Source organism: Dioscorea cayenensis, chromosome 7 (assembly GCF_009730915.1).
Source record: "Dioscorea cayenensis subsp. rotundata cultivar TDr96_F1 chromosome 7, TDr96_F1_v2_PseudoChromosome.rev07_lg8_w22 25.fasta, whole genome shotgun sequence".
Classification (NCBI taxonomy): domain Eukaryota; kingdom Viridiplantae; phylum Streptophyta; class Magnoliopsida; order Dioscoreales; family Dioscoreaceae; genus Dioscorea; species Dioscorea cayenensis.
The window spans coordinates 30,255,796-30,272,948 of record NC_052477.1 but is presented as its reverse complement, the minus strand read 5'-3'; the positions used below and the strand labels follow the sequence as shown (position 1 = coordinate 30,272,948).

At 35.5% G+C, this 17,153-nt stretch overlaps 1 long non-coding RNA gene across 1 annotated transcript; it reads left to right on the top strand.

Moving 5' to 3' along the window:
• Positions 1 to 631: 631 nt before the first annotated feature.
• Positions 632 to 1,088, top strand: LOC120264603. Its single transcript, XR_005537493.1, has 3 exons — positions 632 to 776; positions 840 to 917; positions 1,001 to 1,088. It is a non-coding gene; the product is annotated as an uncharacterized LOC120264603 (long non-coding RNA).
• The last annotated feature ends 16,065 nt before the right edge of the window (positions 1,089 to 17,153 follow it).

Sequence of the window (17,153 nt, the reverse complement as noted above, 5' to 3'; positions counted from 1 at the left end):
TGTGATTATGGCCCTAATATACTTGCAAAAATTGAGATGGAAAGGAAGAAAGCAGGCAAATGGCATGTTGAATGGAATGGAAGTTCAAGTCATGAGGTGTATTGAGACAATTTAGTGTTACATGTAAGAGAAGCATATGTTACTTTGCTAGCAGAGCATATGTGTTCTTGTGGGAAATGGGACAAAACAGGTATTCCTTGTCAGCATACCATGGCTGCAATAGCTTTTACAGGCACAGATCCTCTTAACTATGTTTCTGAATGGTTCAAGAAGACAACATACTTGAAGGCATATCAGTTTGTCGTAATCCAGTGAAAGGTAGGTTGTTCTGGTCGTCGAGTAAAGAGGGCCCCTTGTTGCCTCCAATGGTGAAAAGGAAGGCTAGTCAGCCTAAAACAAAGAGGAAGAGGGAGCTATTGGAAAGCAAAAACAAAAGCAACACAAGACTCTCTAGGGAAGGCAGAGTATTCAGGTGCAGTATCTGTCGTTCTGAAGGCCACAACAAGCTGAGTTGTCCAAAACGAGCAATGAAATTTGTGAGTTTTCTTTTTGTTGCATTTGATTTTGTTCCTAAAACTAATTATCTTGGTTTTCATATACAAATTGTGCCTCTCAAGGTTAACACTGAAGTCCCTCAACATGAGCCAACTTCAACCACAGAAGCTACTAATGTTACCTCTGGTGGGCAGATAGCTTTCCCAGAAGAAATGGTTGTTGCATCTAAAGGAAAAAAGAAGGCATCTGCTACCAGGCATGGTTCATTCAAAATGTTAAAGGTAACAAACAACTCAAGCAACACTAGCCCACTTGTGTATTAACTCAAATATTATGTGTTGTAGGGTGCATGCACTGGTGGGATAATTATTGGAAGGGAAGCTAGACATTCTGCTTCGTTCATCACTATTGACCAACTAGTTGTGGGGTTTTTTCCTAACCTAGAACCCAACTAATTAGCACTTGTTTTACATTTTTTTTATTTAAGTATTCATGGTGTATGCAGGAAAGAACTAGTTAGCATCAACATACCAATGAACATATTACTGCAGGTGGAGATGGTCCAGAATTCTTAACTCAGCAAAGCATCACAAATGCTGCAGATAAAGCAATTTCTGAATGCCGAAGCAATAAAACTGGATGTCTCTAAATGTGCTTAGGGTTTTTTTTGGGTAGATAAAATGGTTTACTTTCTTTTTTGCAAATTTCGTATGGTTAGTAAAAGACAAATTGTTGATTGTGAAATCAGAACTTATTTTGATCAGGCCTTAATGGTGACTTTCTAAAACTGATTGTAGAAGCTAAAATGTTGATTTTGTGAATTTCATATGTTAAATGAAATCAGAACTTGTTTTATTGCTTGATGTACTCAACAGAACGCAATATTCTTGTACATTGTGAAAGTTTCAGTGGAATTTACAAGTGATTATTTTGTTCAAAACATGACTGTTGCACAGATAATATACATAAATTTGAAATGTTGAAATAAACATGAATTCTATTGTGATTCTCAAATATAACAACACCCTGCTATAGGATCAAAATGGGAGACATATGTGCATCAATCAAATAGACATCTGTTCATATTCTTCAAAGATTGATTTATTCGCATCAAATGGAAGATATAGCCCCCCAGGTAGCTACATTAAAGCATCCATTATACAAATTTCAACCATTAAAAAAAAAAACCAAAATCATAAATCCTGCTTCTCTAACTGAATGGATTAAGATGATGAGCCTCATTTAGATGAGCCTTGTCTCGCTCTCGTCAAAGTGGTTTGAGATGCTCAGCAGGCTTTCAATCAGGTGGGATTAGGGTTGATAAGGACCTCATCGTGGATGATGTCGTTCTCCCGGTCACGGAGGTGAAGCTCGTCTTCGAGCAATGTTGAACTACAACAAGGAAGGTAGGTCTAGGGGTGGTTGTGTACACAGCCAAAAATGGGGAAGTAGATGGACAAGGAGTGACGAGTGGAGGGGACGAAGTGAAAATGAGGGATTAAGCTTATCGGATCCGGTCCCGATTTGGATCCGGATCCAAGATGCTTAATACGGGTGTTAGTTAGTAAGGTTGCTGACATGGCTTTTTTAGATTTGTTTAATACTTTTTTAATGAGAAAGAAATCCACGTTAGCACTTTTGGACGGCAAGACAAACGTCTGTTAACCTCTGGACTAGAATTGCTCGATTGAAAAAATAGAGGGACTTCCCGCGGCCAAATTGTAATAGAGGGATTAAAGGGGCAACCTGACATACTTAGAGGGACCAACCTGAGAATTTTACCATTTTTGTTTTCAGTTTTTTAAAATAAACAATAATTAGTGTATCCCAACATGTTTTTATTTTCAAAAAAATTGAAAACAAAACAAAAACAAAGCAAAACCAAAACAAAAGAAAAAACAAATATAGAAACGATGCCAAACTAGTTAGTTAGTACATTTCATTGCTTCACCCAAAAGATATTTAAATTTTAAATTAAAGTTTTTTAAACTTCCCATAAAAATTTTAAATTTTAAATTAAAGATTTTTAAACTAATTTTTATGGGTAAGATGTTTAGTACATTTCATTAGTGAAATATGAAATTGTTGTAGTAGTTTTTGTATTATGAATTTTATGAATGAATTTGTACTTTTAATTTACTTTCAAACTTTATGTTATTTGTAATAATTACTTTTTTGCTTTCTCATTCATTATATTATGTTTATTTTGAGGAATATTTTGTTTATTTTTTTTTAATTTCATATATAATGTGTTACATGTATAATGTTATAGGAAAGAAATTTGGTGGGGCGTGGGTTCCTCAACCCGCGAGGAATTTTGAGGTGGGGAATCCCCACCTAGTGGGAAGCAGGGATGTAGATCCCATTCCCGGCCCCACCCTGGCCGATTTGCATCGCTAAAAATATTCCTAGAAATGAGAGTTATCAACCAAACGTGGTTATAACAGATTGCTACAATGTTCTTGGGCATATAACGTTCCACACTTCATTACAATGGTAATTGTCACAGTCTTACCAAAGGAAGGTTACCGTTCGCAAAACTTAATTTATTTTCTTCCATCAAGACAATGACGGCATGACACCGCCCATGCTCATCGCCAGCCAAGCCTCAGCTCGTCACAAATATCACAAAGGCAAGTGAAAACAAGCAAGTGAACACAAAAAAGATAGGCAGCCCAAAATACTTAGACTTTTACTCATAGTATTGATTACATTTAAGTAATCTAAAATAAACCATTCAAACTGCCATAGAGTTGTCTTTTTTCCCAACTTGCTTCTGACATTGGCAACCCTTTCCATTTAACAAGGAAGAAAGTTCTCCGATTCTTCTTGCTCATACCTTCAATTCGGTGATCAAGTATTTGTTCGCCCACCCGCTCAAACTCTGTAAGCAAGGTTGGAGGCGCCCGCTCAGATTTGTTCCTTGCCGGATCAGTGGGTCATCATGGCAAGGCTTGAGATAGCTAACATGGAATGTGGGATGCAACTTTAATTGTTCAAGGAGGTTAAGGTGATACGCTACATTGCCAACTCTTTGGATGACCTCAAAAGGACCATCATAGCGCGAAATTAAGCCTTCATGCACATCCTTACCATGAAGCTTCTTCCTAACTTGGGGCATGAGTTTCAGCCACAGTCGGCCACCCATGTTAAACTCTAAAGGCTGCTGTCTTTGATCAGCATATTTCTTCATCCTTCGAGTGCCATTCGCCAAGCTATCTTTGGCCTTATAAAAAATCTCTTGCTGGTCAAGAGCAAGTCAATACGCCACATGACACTTTCCGCCTCCTAGTTGATTTGCGATCTCATGCGGAGCAATAGGTTGATAGCTAGAAGCCAACTCGAATGGGCTATGTTCAGTCGATGTTGACTTGTGATGGTTGTAGTAAAATTGAACCGCATCCAACAAGTCTAATTAGTTTTTCTGCAATGCCGAAACATAATGATGAAGATACTCCTACAACAGCGCATTGATTCTCTCCATCTGCCCATTCATCTACGGATAATTAGCGGTAGAGAACTCAAGTTTGATCTTAGAAAGATAAACAACACTGTCCAAAACCAGCCTATGAACCGAGCATCTCTATCACATACAATGTCCACCAGGACACCAAAGAGCTTCACCACATACCTTAGAAATAGCTTTGTTGTTTTCTCGGTGGTGCAAGTCATTAGAGTTGGAATGAAGATCTTATACTTGGTGAACCGATCGACCACCACAAGCATCAATGCCATATCCTGAACTTTTGGAAAACCAGAAACAAAATCCATCTAAATAGATGCCTAAGGCCTCTCGGGGATAGGCAAAGGCTGTAAAAGACCCACTTCATTTGCCCTTTCCAGTTTGTCTATATACCACATATAACATGATTTAACATAGGCTTCAATGTCTTCATCCATATTCGGTTAATAATAATGTTGGGACAATAGTGCTTTTATCCTTTCTTGGCTCGAATATCCCGCCCAATGCGTATAATGCTTCACCTTAAGCAGCGGCTGTCGTAACTTTCCCACTTTGGAACATACAACTTGGCACCTTTGGCATGGATTAAGCCGTCGTCCAGCTAATATCGACCAACCATGCTCTTCTTTACATCATGAACAAGTTTTTGATATTGACTGTCCGTCCCTGCCATTTTTCGGATCTTATCCACCAAATCAGATTCCACCTACGACAAGACAGTAAGGAACTCAGCGATTACTTCTAACCGACTAAGAGCGTTTACCACTTGATTGTACCTGCCAGCTTGTGTTGTCATTCAAAGTCATATTCTTGCAGAAATTCTTGAAATCAATCTTGCCTCGACGATAACATCTTATGAGTTGAAAAGTATGTGTTCGCCACATTGTGCGTCTTCACAACAAACTTGGTTCCAAGTAACTAGACCCACCACACCTGAAGGCAGTGAACAACAACAAGCATTTCTTTATCATGAGTTGAACAACAACAAACTTGCCTCCATTAGCTTTTAGTTTTCAAAGGCAACAGGGTGCCCTTCGCCAATGACCTTTGGGTCTATTGGTACACGGGCCACCGATAGAGCTCTCACCGAGTGGTGAGAGTTCGATTCTCGGCTGAGGGCACATTTCTGGGAGTTGTGAATAGTGGTTGTGTATGGGTGGTTCCAACGCCCACGTGAGCGCGGCCCCATCCCCATTTATTCCACCGAGGCTTGTGCACGTCTCTGGGTCTTTAGTGGGTTCGCCCCGCTCCTCTTTCCCAGCAGGGTGCCCTTCATGCACTAACACCCCACCCATAGCTCGATGCATCTGTATGCACTTCAAAAGGAGCTTCAAAATCAAGTAGTTTCAAGATAGGTTAGGTAGCAATAGCCATTTTGAGTTTATTGAATGTAGCTTGTTCTTCCTCAACCCCACGCTAAGGACAATTCTTCTTCAACAGATTGGCAAGAGGAACCATCTTCTTCGAATAATCCTTAATGAACTTGCGATAGTATTTCTCCAAACCAAGGAAAAGTCGCAATTCAAGAACTTTGGTAGGGGACGACTAATCCTAAATTGTCTCTACCTTCTTCTAATCTAGCCTCACATCGTCTTTGGAAACTTGATGTCCCAAGAAGAGAATGGACTTCTAGACGAACTCACATTTTTTCTAGTTTTACATAGAGTTCATGTTCCCTCAATCGGGTCAAATTTAACCTAAGATAATGTAGATGATCTTCCAAACATTCAGTATAGAACACTACATCATCAAGATACACAACCACAAACACATCGATGTAATTATGAAACACATCATTCTTAAGATTATAAAAGGTAGCAGGAACATTTGTTAGCCCAAAAGGTATCACAGCAAACTCAAAATAACCATAATGAGTTACACGCATGGTTTTATATTCATCACTTTCTGCTATGCGAACTTGCCAATATCCCCAACGCAAGTCTTATTTGGTGAAGTAACTCACTTTGGACAACTGATCGAATAAGTCTTGGATGAGAGGAACTGGGTACTTATTCTTCACCATCACCTTGTTCAAAGCCCAATAGTCAATGCAAAGCCTCATTTAGCCATCCTCCTTCCTTTGAAAGAGAATGGGAGCACCATAAGAGGGCTGAATATAACCGGCATCCAGCAAGTCAGTGAGCTGAGTCCTCAACTCTTTTTACTCCAAGGGAGACATCCGATAGGGAACCTTAGTGGGCTGCTTCACTCTGGGGATCAACTAGATTTGATGATTTATGGCTCATCGGGGGTGGAAGCCAGTTTAGTAATTCAGGGGGCATTACATCTATGAATTCACCCAGCATGTCAGCTACCTCATCTAGAGTTTCCACTACCTTATCTGGTTTTTGTTCCAACATAGCGGCCAAGTAAGTGGGCTAACTTTTTTTAGTCTCTACTCTACTTGTATGGCCGAAAAGAGTGCTTCTTTATCCTTCTTCTCCTTTTAGATTCCAGCAACAAAGAATGGCCGTAACTCCTCCATGAGAAGCATTCCGTCCAAGTGCAGTATCACAGCAGCTTTCACAGTTATAAGAAAGTCAATGTTGAAAATGAGATCAAAATCATCAAGGGGCATGGTTAAAAGGTTGATCTTTCCATCCCAGTCATCTAAGACAATTGTAGCACCCTATACCACACCGGCTAATGGTTGTGCCTTAGAGTTGACGCCTTCAGGTGGCTGGTGGTTTACCAACATCGAGTTTCAGCCGCACAGCTGCCACATTGCTAACAAAGTTGTGTGTGGCACTCGTATGCACCATAACATCGGTAACCTTACAATGCACAACTACATGCACATAGAGAATAGCTATAAGAGCACTACCTTTCACAGTTTCAAAAGCTCCCAACAAGCAATAGTTTGATACTTGATGGAGGATCGGCATCCCTATCCTCCTTAGTTACCAAAGCTTCCTGTTCCTCTTGCTTTGGGCACTTAGATGCCGTATGCGGCCAGGCACAATATGGCATCCCATGAACTTCGAGCAAGCCACGGATTGAATAGACTCCACCTGAGGCTTCCCACCATGAGGCTTGTGTTGAAGATTCTTCCGCATCTTAGACTTCCACAGTTTGGCCATAGATGTTCTCCTCTATTTGGTATGGATTTAGACTTGTCCATCTCTTGCGCCCTTGACGACAGTGAGTCCACCACCTTGTGGATACGACCGAGCTCACCGCCGCAAGTACCATAATCTTTGTATCTCTGGCAGAGAGGTAGAAAAGAAGTATCTCCATTTAGAAATACATCAAATAAGCCTTCTAATAGCCCAAAAACACCTTCAAGTCATTCCAACAGATCGTTAAGGCAGTCCAACTTGTCATTTGTGCCTTCATCCATCGATTAACCCTGGCACTCTAATACTGGGTTTCAAAGTCTTACTGAAGGTAAGCAAAAGTAAACAAGAGAACACACAAAATATAGGCAACCTAAAATACCTAGACATTTATTCATCACTTAAGCATGACCACCATTGCCTTTGCCTACCAAATTTTTTGGCCAAAGGCCTTATCCAAGTGCCAAGAGAATATGATAATTGCAATAACCAACCACAAAAGAACATAGGTTGACGGTCATTCCACCACTTCACTAAGTGTCAATGTTGTAAATAACAAGGCTCAATCACTCTTGGCAACTGGCCAACGCAACCGTATTGCCACGTCCGGATGCCACCCTGCATGTCCATTGATCATTTGCACATGGGAGAAAATGGTTGATCATATCCACTAAGTGTCCAACCACTTCGATAGTTGCTTGGTGCAATCTTTCTCGCCTCAACCTACCCATGATTTTGGCCACGGGCAGACACCACTCCACACATCTCCCGTCACATGTGCGTGGCAGTTAGCCTGTGCGCGTTCGCTTGGCCATGTGTGAGCGATAGCCTGCTATGCGCGCGCGTGCCTATGCCTTTTGTTCATGCCTGCTTGCCCACAGGATTTCTCAGTCACGCCTGCATGGCCCTTCGGCTACGGTAGGTTTTCTCGGTACTTTCGATCATGCCTACCTGCCCACCTAGCTGCAGTAGGTCTTCTCAGCGTTCTCGGTCACGCTTACTTGACCACCCAGATGTTGTAGGTTTTCTCGGTCATGCTTGTTAAGCCCCTTAGTTGTAATAGGTTTTTTTTCGGTTATTTTGGTCACGGCCCCACTTGAACATGCTCGACAGCCGAGCTCAGCATCCAGCCTTAACAACACCAACCACGCGCGCTGCTGCTTTGCTACCCACACCGACTAACTTCTTGGTTTCCTATACTTAGAATTTTCTTGGCTCTTTTCCTCTTGGCCAAGATCACCCCGATAGTATCGACCCATACTGGGTGCCTAGCTAGGCCATTACAGTAATCTTATTACCTTGGTAAAGCACTCAACTCGCGAATCAAATAGGCCCTATATGAAATTGAAAATATTGAGAATAATCCTATTGATTTAAAAAGTTGAAACTTAACGGTTTCAAGTATCATTTCCTTTTTTATTTCTTTTCTTTTCTTTTATATATTTCATTGCTTTCCTTGGTTTTGAAGTTTTATGTTGGATTGGTTTTGAAGAAATAAAATTTATGCTTTATTAGATAAATATTTTAAAATTTATTCAAATAGTAAACAATTTAACCATAGTCATGTGTCCATCAAAAACATAATAATACTAATTTAATTAGAAAATCAAGTTTATGGTTTTTTAACACTTTTTTTAGAAAATCTTAATATGTTAAAATATAATTAAAGTACGTTGCATAAACTAATATTATTAGTAAATTAACTTTGTAAGACATATATGCAGATTAGGATACATACCTTTAGTTATAGCACTTTATACAATATTGACAATGTAATTGAAATCTTTAGACTTGAAGAAACCAAAGTGGGCATTTTCCATGAATTCTTCAAATGTATAAATTTTATTTGCACTGTTGTTCTTATCTGCATTGCTATGGCTAGAAGTACACGGGGTTTTCCCCTAATTAACTATGCAATTAAAATAGCATGTATAAATATTAGTGGTAGTTGCCAAAAACCCATTCATAATTTCTTTTATGGACAATTACCCCTCCCAACTTTTAGTATCCTCAAAAAAACCCTCCTTTTTCCTCAACTGATTTTTCAACCCATCATGCATCCAACGGATAGAAACATAGTCAATTAAAATTTTTATGGACGATATTACCCTTGCATGGGAAGTTGTGGACAACCACTATATAGTGCGAAATGACCATCATGCCCATTATGTAACCACTTTGGCACTTGAGAAGAAAAACTAGAAGATAAAAAGGTTTTTTTGGGTATTCATCTTTATTGGCGAAACTTTTTTCCTCTCTTCGGCCTTTCATCTACTTACAAGAGAGGACCCACACTTCTTTCCCTTGTTCGCCAAGCATTTGATCCCCAAGGATACTGTGTTATGGAGAAAATAGTTACGGGAGGCAGGCTTCCTTAGGACCTTTGTTGTCATTCCTCGAACGCAAAGAGGTGAACTTTGCTCTCTGCTCATTTCTTTTCTCCTTCTTACCGAGTCTTGAATGCATTCTCTAGCTTTCAATACTGACCTTAGACCTCCGCTGGCAACTTAACTTCTTTCTCATGTTGGTAAGCTTCTTTCTTTTTCTAGTTTCCGATCTTCCTTCTTGCTTTAGAAACTATGGATTCCTATTCAAATCCAGGCTCCAACAACGGAAATGGAAGAAGGACCACCTTCAATGGATTCTGATTTCAAGTCCTTGTTCAATGTTGATGGGTCACTGGGCTTAGAATAAGTCATTAAGAATTTGTGTTATAGTTTTGCATTATATGTTAATGCGTATCTGATTAAGTTTAGTAGTTTCTGTTTAATAGTTCTTTGTTTCTGTTTACGAATACGCTTTTTACATTTAATAATAGTTGTTTTTGTTTAAGTTATCTTGTTTCCGTTTATCAATCCTAAATTCTGTTTAAACTAACACATTTCCGTTTAATAGCCTTGGTTTCTGTTTAACAATAGTTTTCTTTTGTTTAAATTACCTTGTTTCCCATTTATTAATCTAGGTTTGTGTTTAAGCTAACGCGCTCATCCATTGCAACATAGATCACATAAAAACGATCACATGGCAAGCAATAACAACCATTCAAATTGATTCTAGCCAAAATCAAACAACCAAAATTATTAACAAATCAATAAAATGATCCAAAAAAGATTCGATCTTCAAAGTCAAATACCAAAACCATCACCAAATCAATTCAACAAAATAGAAAAAACAAGAACAAGAACTTTAGGGAATCGGAACGTAAAAGAGTTACCTTTTCATAGATATATGGATCAATCTCTCTGGCTCCGAGTTAAATGAGGCGGCTAAGAGAAATGATGCAGCTTTTGGCCTCGAGCTTTGCAAAGAGAAGGATTAAATGCTCATTTGCATATTACCCCCTCAAATCCTCTCTAATTCTCAATTAATTCTTGTTCACAACCCCTCTCTCTCTCTTTCTCTTTCTTCGTTTCTTTAATATTTAATGCTCATCTAATTTATCAGCTTATTTGTATATTATCCCCTCAAATCCTCTCTAATTCTCAATTAATTATTGTTCTATAAACTTTAGACTATTTTATCGTAATCCTTTAAATCATGCAGATTTCTATCAATATTTCCCTCTAAATTTAGAAATTATTACCTCCTCAAATCCTCTCTAATTCTTAATTAATTCTTGTTCGGGTTTCAAAATTATCTTTATTTAAAATATGATTTAATAAAATATGAATTTGAATATGAGTTATTAGAAGTTGAAGAAAGTAAATTAAATATAAAGATAAATTTTAACGTTTTTACGTTTAACAATAGTTGTTTTTGTTTAAGCTTATCTTGTTTTCAGCTTTTATCAATCATCATGCTTGCTTTTAATTTAACACGTTTCCGTGTAATAGTCTCGGTCACTGTTTAAGTTTACTCGTTTATATTCATCTAATTACGTTAAAGCACATTGTTAAATGTTTTACTTTCAATTTGTTGGGTTTCAATAGTTTTACATTATATGTTAATGTGCATCTGATTTAGTTTGCTAGTTTGTGTTTAATAGTTTTGGTTTCTCTTTATCAATACATTTTTTTATATTTAACAATAGTTTTTTTGTTTAAGTTATCTTGTTTCCGTTTATCAATCCGGGTTTCTGTTTAAGTCAACACATTTCTGTTTAACAGTAATTATTTTTTTTAAATGACCTTGTTTCTGTTTAATTATCTGGGTTTGTGTTTAAGCTAACGTGCTCCCAACAATCAGCCTCCATGGTAAACATTCCGACAATTTCAAATTTATCCATACAAAAAAATGGACATAAATTGGATGAATAGGAATTAAAAAAACACACACACATGTACCAATTCAAAATCTCCAAGGGGATCTTCATAAGCCCTAAATCAGTCCTCCATCTCAAGCCTTTTCCTTCCTCTCTTACAAAACATCTCATCCTTTTCACCCTCCTCATCCTCCTTCTGCCCCATCAGATTTCTTTGGTTCTCCAAAGCACAACACATCTCCCATCAGTATATCGATCCTCGCAGGTCTCTTCCTCTTCAAGGCCGAGCCGAGGCCGAGTGAGCTTTTCCCACCCGACTCTGCCGCCAAACTAGAAGGCAAACCCAAAGAATCCATAGCAACAGAAGGCGGCGACAAAAACGGTCGAAGCCCACTTGAGATGCACGGTGAGGCTCAAGGTCTTCCAAAAAAAATGTTTGAAAAGAAGGCATAAAAAAAAAAAAAAACCGGGTGATTTGATGGTTAAAAGTATAATTTTCAAAAGGATGATGTGTTTTTTCCACCATTACCAAGGGTAAAGATGGAATTCAATTAAATGAACTAGATAGAATGAGTCATGGGGAAAAAAATTGAAGTAAAACAAAAAAGAAGGGTTATATGGCAAATTGAAGTCGGAGGACATGTGCCCGAAGTTTTTGAAATCATGAGGTAAAAATAATTTTCTTTAAATATTATATTCTGTTAATTTGTTAATTAATTGGGTAACTCGGGATAAAATAACTTCTATTGCTCTTTTTATTTATATAAATATTCTTAATGTATATAATAAAATATTATGTATAAAATAAGACTATTTGTTTTTTTAATTGAAAAAAACTATAATTTTCAATTAAAATTAATCATATTTTTCCATTTGATAAACGAATCAATGATTTAATTATTAAAATTAGTTATATTTTTAATATGTCAAAATATGCATCACTAAGGGGTTGTTTGGTTGGCAATAATTTAAATTGCATGTAAGTGGATTTACAGTGCAAGTGAAAATGTTGTATTTCAATTTATATCATTGTTATTTGGTTTGATATAAGTGAAAATAATGTATTTATTTTTTAGATATTTAGTTTGATGTAAGTGTGAGAGGTATGGTCATCATGTAAGTGTAAGTGATATGGTGACATTACATCCATTAGTTTTTATTACTAATTATTTAATACTTATCATATAAATTAATTTAAGTCAAAATAATTAATTAAATTAATACAATATTTATTTAATTTAAAAATATTTAATATTTATTTTTTTAAAAAAATTACATTAAATTTAATTAACAAATAATATTTTTTAACATAAATTACATTACAAAATATTTAAATCAAAATATAATATCATTTAAAATTCATAACAACATTTAAAATTACACACATCCTGTACGTAACAACATTAGAAATTTATCCAAAATTATTGTTTAAAATTACATCATCTAAAATCTATTAAATATATATATATATATATATCCACACCCTTCCTCGCAAGAACGGCCACCAGCCCAACCACTCCGACATCGCGGCCTTATCCAAATCCTTTTATTTTATTTTATTTTATTTTTTTGTTTTGTTTTTGGACAAACTTTTAAAACAAACTCATTTGAATCCAAGTTTAAACATAAAAAAACTATTCCAAAAATAACAAGCAAAATAAAATTAAAGGCAGCGATAGAAAACTCAAATGTGCCAATTAATTTTCCCATTTTTTAACAGGTGGCAAGTAAAGGTTTTAAAAATATTTTTTTAGAGTCCCTATGGCCATTTGTCTTTTATCTTGATTGAGGTTTCATCAATATCTATGTATTGCTATCACAAACTACCCACTTAGATAAATATGCTACGAAAGATATATAAAATGCAAAAATAACCATAATTATTTAACATACATGGTTAGGCTATAATGCTTAATAATAGAAAATTAGTTTGGGCATGTGGTGGGGCTTTTCCAATTTAATGGCTTTTATGAGTGAAGGACAACAGTAATTTGAACATTTACGTATGTATAAGGCCTTGTTTGGATTGATTTTTGGAAAACACAGAAGTGTTTTTTTTATAAGTTAAGCACTTCCGGGCTCCAAAAATATTGTTTTCAGTACTGGCTTTTCGAAAAGAGAACCCGAAAAAGTCGAAAAACAAATGTTTTAAATTAGCTATCACGACTATACAGAAAAAGTCGCTTTTTAAACTTTTATTTTTACAGACTTCTACTTAGATAAAGTGCTCTGTTTGATCGGGATTTATCGAAAAGTCATGAGATAGTAGAAGTGCTTATGAAAAAGTCTTTCAGTCAGATAATCACTTTTTGTATTTTCATTTGGATTGACTTTTAGTAAAGCGAGACTGTAAAAATAAACTTTAAAAAACAACTTTTTCATAAAGTTAAAGTCATGACTCACTTTTTAAAAAGCTATTTTTCACTTTTTTTATCCGCTTCGTGTTTCAATAAAAACAACATTTTTGGATCCCATAATTGCTTAACTTAAAAAAAACCACTTCTAGGTTTTCCAAAAGCCAATCCAAACAAGACCAAAAGTTAATCCAAACAGAAAATACAAAAAATGCTTAACTTAATCTAAAGAAGCACTTTTTTCAGAAGCACTTCTACTAACCTAAAAAAAACACTTTTTTGATAAACAAATCCAAAGAAGGCCTAAATTAATTTAAAACAAACAATATTCTGAGAATATTTTGTGGTTGGTTACAAGAGAGCTTATTTGTAATTTTTGTTAAATGTAAATGAATTGTAAGTCCTATTTTATTATCTATTCATAATTCAGATGCTAAATGACTATAAACATTTATATTATAAGGATGATAACTCTTTCATTTACTAAGTGAAAGATTGGGGGGATCAACTTCCTTTCATAATGTTAGTTGTGATTGGTTACTTATCCACTTTATAAAAAAATAATAATAATAAAATAATAAAAATAAAAACAAAAACAAAAAATATGTATGAGACTCTAAAAGGATGATAATATTTTGAGCAATGATAGGTTATCACATTGTATAAAAAAATCTATAGGAGTGAAAATAATTTTTATTAGATTTTCTATTTTTAATAGAAAATACAAGCAAATAATGAATGGGAAGACCAATTTATGATGCATGCCTTATATTCAAGCAATTTGTGGTTTAGACATAAAATTTAGGTTATTTTTTTTAACTATGACCATTACCATAAGCTTTTTCAATTAATGATCTTAATTATTACAAATGACAATATGAGAGTAGAAACTAGAACATTTGGCTGTGGGAGCATTTTTCACAGAAAGTGGTCATAACTATATTTTGGAGAGTTTTCTGTGGTGGTGTGCTAATGCTACATCGACTTTACTTTGTGTACCACCTCATAAATGCAAAGTTGGTGCCTGATGTTTGGGAAATTAGAGTAGGATTTGAAGATAGACTGATGGAGTTAAAATTAAAAGGGACAAAATGGAGAATGCTCTAAATCTCATTGTAAGGAATCAAAAAGTGAAGAAAACAAGGGAAAAGATATGTGAACTCACTTCCTCTATTTTGAAATATTAGTTATTTTAAGAAAAAAAATTTAATCCAAAATAGTTGTCGTTTTATAATACAAAGGTAGTATTTATTCATTTTTTTTTTCAAATTTTATAAGTTATATAAATAAAAAGAGTTCTATTCATAATCCTAAGAAAAATATATGGTTTCAAAAAATAGATAATTTAGTAATTTGGTTTATTTATATGCTAAATGTTAATATTATCTTTAATTTTTGTGCAAGACCTTTAAACGGCATGTATTTTGAAATGAAGAGAGTAATGAAGCATTGTAAGCCACAACAGGGTGAGAGCTCAAGCAAATACATTTGGATGTTTATGATTTGTTTCACCAACAGCACTGACATCGTGCTATTATACTAATGCTTGGTTGCCATTTCCTGAAAAGTTTCAATTGTAATGGAAAAGAAAGTCAAAGTTATACTAACAAATAACCTCAAATATGTCAAAAATAATATTTTATTTTGTTAAATTCTTTTTTTTAAATAATTTTTTTCTTGTTTTTGTAATTTTTAAAATATCTTTTCAATTAAAAAAATTAAATCGTAAGTATAACAACAATAATCAAACAATAACATATTTGACTCCAACATCAAAAATCAAAAATCAATTCTTTGTCTTCCATTGATTCATTGTTCAGATTTGATAATAAAATAACTCGGGTGTGAATTGAATTCAACAATAATAACAACAACAACAACAAAATCAGAAAGAGACCGGATGGCTCACTTTTCTAGAAACGAGGCCTTTGCGCGGGCAAGCACCTTAGCCCTCTTCTTCTCAACCTCCCATTGAAAAACTGTGGTATGCTCCAACAGCCAATTTTAGTTATCGTTTACTGGTCAAAATAGTCTTTATTTCATCGCATGGCTAATGATGGGGTATCAGTATATGTCTACGCTCGATGATATATATTGTCGGCTTTGCATCAGATAGATTTCAAAATTAATGATAGAGACTCGCTAAAGGAGACATGATTATCTATGTTCCTCAAGAACTCCAAAATAGTTCACAACCCATGAGAGTATATGATGCACGTATCTCATGATCTGGGCGTCATTCATCTGCTCAGACTACCATATGATGAGTTGAGCAGATGTCTCAGACACCAGCGTGGAGACTCTGGGTGAATACTATGGATATTTCAGAAGCCGACCTAATATCAACTCAATGACGCATGTAACTTTTTGCATCAAACATCAAGCCATGTTAACAAAGTAGCTATTCTCAAGCTATGCGTAAAGTCTCTCGCTACCGAGGGACGTCATTAAATCTTAATGTAGCAAATTACGTTAGGCTTTCGATAGTGTTAACCCAAGTGATGCTAATTATAGGCTATATACGGATACACGGCCATATATAATAAATACACATGAAGGTAGTCATCCAAGACGAACCTATCACGCCTATCAGGAGGGAGAAAATATTCTAGATTGTGCTTTTATGTGTTGGATAAAATCGCTCGCTAATTTTCTTTTCTGAAAAGTATTTTATTATATATAAAATATATATTATTATACATTTTTCTTAAATTGGTTTATGTCCACAGTGTAAAGTTAAGAAACATGTTACATAAGTGGAGATCGGACAAGGTCACACGGGCGGTCTAATTATCCCACTTTGAGATGGAATATTTATCGACAGAAGACCATCATGTAAAATATTATATCGTCTCACATATGAATATTTCTAATCTGCGATTGAATCGGCACTTTGTCGATGGACACGATTGCGATTTATAAAATTGGCATGGACTCAATTTTTATTAAAGATGTGGAAGATCCTTCCAAACGGTCACACCATGCCACATGTTCTAACTTTGTCCGCAATATATTTTAATACTCCATATAAATATGTGATATGAGATTAGTTTCTCAATTAATTTGATTTCCAGATTGCCACATATAGCATTTGACTAAGTGCAAAACCCTTAATATTTACAATAAGTTGTTTGAGTCAAAAGAAGCCATCACCACTTCTCGACCAAGCGTGAAAAGTCTCGAGTACATCATGCGCAGGCGTCGAGGATTTTGCACTGCAGAATTCTCGCGATAGAGGTATCCCTCGATCTTTCTTTACACTGTATATTCATGTGTTCATGTGATCGACACGATAATTAATCAATTGCATCAATTAAATATCAATTACTGTAATTGATAGTCCTCACTCTGATTGGAAATCCATTTTTCACACCCTCCACCTGATTAATAGATCGGACAATTACTTACGACGTGGGTTTCGCATCTAGGTTTCAATGAATACATGAATTATGTCTTTATTTATAATTTAATATTACATTAATATACATGATATAAGTAATGTTAAATTATATTCATTTAATAGAAATATCTTGATTTCGACACAGTGATGGTTTAGATTATACAAACGTTTTATGATTCATCCA